This window comes from Macrobrachium rosenbergii, chromosome 58 (genome assembly GCF_040412425.1).
Source record: "Macrobrachium rosenbergii isolate ZJJX-2024 chromosome 58, ASM4041242v1, whole genome shotgun sequence".
NCBI lineage: Eukaryota > Metazoa > Arthropoda > Malacostraca > Decapoda > Palaemonidae > Macrobrachium > Macrobrachium rosenbergii.
The window spans coordinates 12,614,179-12,620,178 of NC_089798.1; the positions used below are offsets into that span (position 1 = coordinate 12,614,179).

Sequence of the window (6,000 nt, forward strand, 5' to 3'; positions counted from 1 at the left end):
ATCCCGACGTGGAAATATGTCATCTAATCAGGTATTGTGGTCGATCCCGAAGCAACACTTAATGAATGTCGGGACTGCTTCATGCAAGATATTCTTGATATATCCAGCCAACTACTGCTGTGTCTGCGATGCTCACTGTCAACCTGAAAGAAAAATAAAGATGATTAGTAGAGGGAGGCTCCTCCCGCTTCAAGGGGAACAGCCTTATGCAGCGGGAGGAGGTACTCTAGATGAGGTCGCTTGATCGCAACCCCCCCACCCCATCTTCGCCCGATGAGCGAGCAAAGAGGGTGAAGGAGAGAGATCTACAAAGGGGAGAAGGAAGAACCTACGGGAAGAGAAAAAAGGACAGAGGGGAGGCCACCAAGGGCGCCGTGGGAAGCGGAACTTATCGACGACGCCCGTAACCTCCCCACTCAGCCCGCAAATCTCTAAGCGCAGGCGGCGAGTAACACTCAGCATAAGTAGGAAGAAATTAGTGATGCCCCTTATACACGGAGGGCGGAAGCCCAAGAAGGGAACTAACTCTTACGTCCCGATGGATATAGGGAAGTGAAGATATTGCGTCCCAAACTATATCTCCGAAAGTACAGGGGCGCCTTCAGTATTTACGTAAAGGGCCGCTGGAGAGAAGCATTACCACTTGGTTAAGCTACTCCAGTTATGCCCTTGGCCGTCAAACCCAAGACACAGGCAGGGAACGACGGCTTACGCAAGGTTATCACAAATCGTGGGTTTGTATTAACAAATATCAAACACACGTATATATAAACAAAAATACAGAAAGATCTCACCAGGATAATAAGAGCTTAACGACAGTCAGGCAGAGAGAATGAAAACACGTCAACAACGCATGACGGCCGAAAGCAAACTGGAATGTTTACATCCGGGCAGACGGGTATCCCCGCCTACCTGGAGGTAATTACTGCCTAACCACCTTGCTCAAGAGTTTAACGGTCGTTTCCAGCCTACGCCTGAAAGCAATTCCTAATGTAAAGGACCGAGGGTTTGTATATTGTGTCAGAACAAATACAATTTACTTTTAAAAACTGTGATTTGTTCCGACAAATTACAGTCATACCTCGAAATTGTGCCATTCGAGTTGCATGAATTCACAGACACACGAATTTTTCATTGGAACCTAACAAATGGTCATACACGAGTTTTTCAGAAAAACACGAACATTTCCGAACACTGAGAAACCCTGCAAAAGTGTTTGTTTAATTTTTTTATGTAATTTATAAGTTTTCAAGCTTTTATGTGTAAATTAAATAACATTAAATATTATTAAAAGTAATAATTTCTCTCTCTCTCTCTCTCTCTCTCTCTCTCTTTCTTTCAGTGAGATGGATTTTTATGGTACATGTATACAGGTACGTTTATTTGTATGATAAATAAACTTTTTACGTAATAAGTACTAATTTTCAAATATTAATAATAATAATAATAATAATAATAATAATAATAATAATAATAATAAAAGAAAAGAATGGGAAGAGACCCCCGAGAGGATGTCCCGGTTCACCTCTCCCCCAGACCCTTCCACACCCGATGACACGAATGAGGAAGGGGAGGGGGAGTCCTCACCCGAAGGAGAGGGAGCAAGCAGGGGTAGCTCGCCGGGAGGGAGAAACAAACCCGACACATTCGCCACCACCAGAGTCGTCGGGGGTGTATTACCCTCGGACGATTCCTTGGCAGGCTTACGACGGTAACGTCTCCTCCCCTCGAACTTCCTCCATTGCTCGGGGGACCAAGGGCAACACTCACTACAAGGAGCGTCGCGCGAACACACACGCCCCCTGCAAGATGGGCAGAGAGAGTGTGGGTCCGTGTCGACGCTAGACCTAAATGAATTACATTTCTTGCCTCCCACCCCAGGACACACCTGCTGGGGATAGGAAGGCTTAGAAGGCTTGTCCATATTCATTAGTAAAGAAAACAACAAAGATTTCCCACCAAAACAGGAGAAAACAGCCAGTCAGGCAGAGAGTGTGAAGACAACGTCCGAGCGCTACGATGGCTGAAAGCAAATTGGAATGTTTACATCCGGGCAGGCGGTACTCCTGCCCCCCGGACAGTAGTCAACTGCCTAACCACCTTGTTTGAAGTTCAACGGCTGTTTCCAGCCTACGCCTGTATATTGTGTCGGAACAATTCACAATTAGCAACCAAAACAAAACACTGTAGAAAAAGTCCAGTTATAGTGCCGTCGCCGCCGCGGAGCTACTAAATAGTTCTACCGTTTTTCGTATGAATCATCTCAAAAATGAATGATAACAAGTAAAAAAATAATACATATACGAATTTGACCAAAACTGTAATAATACCCCTTTGTGTCCTTCCCCCCACCCAAAAAACCTGGTTTCCCAACAAGGTCCCCTTTACCATTTGCTGTAGACTGTTGCATATTCATTTAGAGCACGTTTACGAAAATTACGCCAAAAAATGCCGTTTTCTTGGGTTTCCTGGCGGTGGCGGTGGCGGTGGCGGTGTCTGTCGTTGTGGCAGTCACTTCCTCCCACCCCAGATCCCCGCTTTCCCAACAAGGTCCCCCTTACCGTTTGTTGTAGGCTTTTGCATATTCATTCACTGCATGTTTGCGTAAATTACGCCAAAATAAAGGTTTTTCGTGTATTTCCTGACAAGATATTATTATTGGCTGCGCAACACTTACCTTACAATTCATTGGCCTAGGGTTACGCCCATCGGTAGGCCGTTAAGCTCTCAAACTTAGCACCGGTAAATCAGTCTAAACACTAGGACTGTGAATAATCAAACAAACTCACATTAGCGTTGAAGAGAAGAAGACTATGTTTCTAAGTTACCAAAAAACACCATAAACAAACGAACCTTAATCCCGGGAGTAGTAGTAATAGTAGGCGGATATTATCTTTGAATCGGCTCCCTTGCTCGTTTTATTCCTCCTTTGTGTTTGTTTTAGGTTTTTTGTCTGTAATGCCATAAAATCTTTTATAAGTTCTCTCCTATTTTCAGTTTCCCCCTTCAGAAGATCTGTAAATAAAACTATGTTAGCTATCAATTCCTCTTTATTTTCCTGATATAGCTACTGCTCAAAAATATATCTATTTCTAATCCCACTTCATGCTGGGTTGTAGAGTAAGAAATGTTCTAAGTTTTCAATTTTTCCCTCACAGTACAAACATTTTGTATCTTCCTCTTTTAGCCTATTTCTGTAATTTAATTCTAGCGTGCCTAGTCTAGCCATACTGATTTACATTTTTTTCCTGTGTTCTCATCCAGATGTCTTATGTTTTCTTTTTATATTTTCTGTAGATTCTTAAGGTTGTCTTGTTATTCATTTCTCTCTGGCATGCTTTTTCGTCCCAGTCATGAATTTGTGATAATATGGGGCTGACTAACTAGATATTCAGTTTCCAAATATTGAGGCAGATCAATGAAACACACATCTTCCTTGGGTGAGCATTTATTCAGGACTCACGGACACAAAGGGTTTTATAGTGTGGACCCCCTAGACAAAAAAAAAATAATGTTGCAGATTACAGTACTGCCAACTGTTGCAAATTCACAACACACTCCCTTAATTGAGACATTCATGTTACCCAACTCCCATCCCCCTTACGCATTTGACATGACTTTGTGCATTTAGACCCTCAGTCAGTGCATCAGCCAACATATCTTTGGTTGACATATGGCACAGAGACACTTTCTCAAATCTACACAACTCTCTCATAGAATGATACCTCACATCAATAAGTTTGGTTCTGGCATGAAAGCTTTAATGCTCAGTCAACTTCAGTGCACTCATATTATCACTATACATCAAAACACTTTCAGATCTACTACACAATTCAAAAAGAAACCCTCTCAAAAACACTGCTTCTTTACATGCATGAGTAATGCTTATGTACTCATATTCAGTACTCGACAATGCTGTCACTTCCCGCTTTCTACTCGCCCAACTAATAGGACCATTACAGAGCTTAAAAACATATCCTGACACAGATTTTCTCCCTTCCGAGTCATTTGCAAAAGATGCATCACAAAAACGCATCACATAATTTTCAGATTTTGAATAATTAATTTCAAACTCCATAGTTCCTTGCAGATATCTGAAAATCCTTAGAATAGCATGCCAGCGCTCCTTATCATAACTATTATTGAACTGACTCAAGTAATTCACTGCGTAAGCAATATCAGGTCTAGTACATAGTGACAAATACAATAATCCACCAATCGCTTGTTGACATGGCACATCTTTGGGACAGTCTTTACTTTTACATAACAATAGACCACTTTCAATGGGAGATAGTGGAAAAATATATACCGAAGAAGAAAAGTAAACATCAGTCACGCATACCAAGAGACAGGAGGATCTTGTTCCAGAAAATCAGAAAGTGGAAAAAAGGTCTTGCAAAAGAAACGAATGCATGGAAAGTGATGGAACTAAAAATTAAGATAGAAAATGCAGAACAAAAGATTATACAATCAAAAGAAAATGAAAAATGGGACTTAGAAGAAAAGGCCCTAAAAAATATCAAGCAAAACCCCAAAATGTTTTACTCATATGTGAAAAAGATGAATAAAAGTGTAGAAACAGGCCCTCTAAGAATTGAAGGGCAATTAACAAATGAAAAAAAGGAAATATGCAACATATTAGCAGAAAGATACAAGAGAGAATTTACACCTAGAATTGATAATGAAGATAGTGATACAGAAATAAGAGATGAAAATAGTGAGTATTTATCAGACATAGATATTAATGAAGCCAATATTGTGCAGACTATTAATGAAATTAAAAATGGATCAGCAGCTGGACCAGACGGCGTCCCTGCTATTTTGTTAAAGAAAGTAGTTCATTCTATCGCAAAGCTGCTCGCAATATTATTAAGACAAAGTGTAGATACAGGCAAAATTTATGATGAACATAAATTAGCATATATTACCCGTATTTTCAAAAGTGGATCAAGACTAGAGGCAAGTAATTATAGGCCTGTGAGTCTAACATCACATATTATGAAAGTGTATGAAAGGGTAATGAAGAAAAATATGAAACATTTAATGAAAAATAGTTTGTTTAATATAGGACAACATGGTTTTGTGCCTGAAAAAGTACACAAACACAACTGTTAGTCCACCATGAAAAAATATAAAAATATGATAAAGGAAAAAGATACAGATGTGGTTTACCTAGACTTTGCAAACGCTTTTGACAAGGTAGACCATGATATATTAGCGAAAAAAATTAGAAAACATAATATTATGGACAAAGTAGGAAGATGGATAAAAGAATTTTTGCATAACAGAAAACAGATAGTGATTGCAAACGATGAGAAATTGGATGAAGCTAAGGTAATATCCGGTGTGCCACAAGGTACGGTGTTAGCTGCATTGCTGTTTGTGATTATGATTGCAGACATAGACAGTAATGTTAAGGACTCTGTAGTGAGAAGTTTTGCCGTGACACAAGATTAAGTAGAGAAATTACTTGTGATGAAGATAGGAACTCGCTACAAAGAGACCTCAACAAAATATATGAATGGGCAGAGGTAAATAGGATGGTATTTAACTCTGATAAATTTGAATCAATAAACTATGGTGATAAAGAAGGAATGCTATATGCATATAAGGGACCTAATAACGAGACAATCACAAATAAGGAAACAGTTAAAGACCTTGGTGTGATGCTGAATAGGAATATGCTATGCAATGATCAAATAGCAATACTATTGGCAAAATGCAGAGCAAAGATGGGAATGTTGTTCCGGCACTTCAAAACAAGAAAAGCCGAACACGATTATGCTTTATAAAACGTATGTACATAGTCCACTTGAATATTGCAATATGATATGGTAACCACACTGCCAAAAGGATATTGCACAAATACAGAGTGTACAAAGGTCATTTACAGCTAGATTAGAAGAAGTTAAGGACCTTGACTACTGGGAAAGACTACAATTCTTAAAATTATATAGTCTCGAAAGGAGAAGAGAACACTACTTGATAACACAGGCATGG

General features: G+C 39.6%; 1 protein-coding gene across 1 annotated transcript in view; it reads right to left on the reverse strand.

Annotated features, from left to right (window-relative positions):
- LOC136837304 (uncharacterized) overlaps positions 1-2,815 on the reverse strand; it is a 475,645-nt gene extending 472,830 nt beyond the window's left edge. The window contains 1 exon segment of the mRNA XM_067102044.1: positions 2,678-2,815. The gene's annotated coding sequence lies outside the window, so the exon portion shown is untranslated.
- Positions 2,816-6,000: the final 3,185 nt, after the last annotated feature.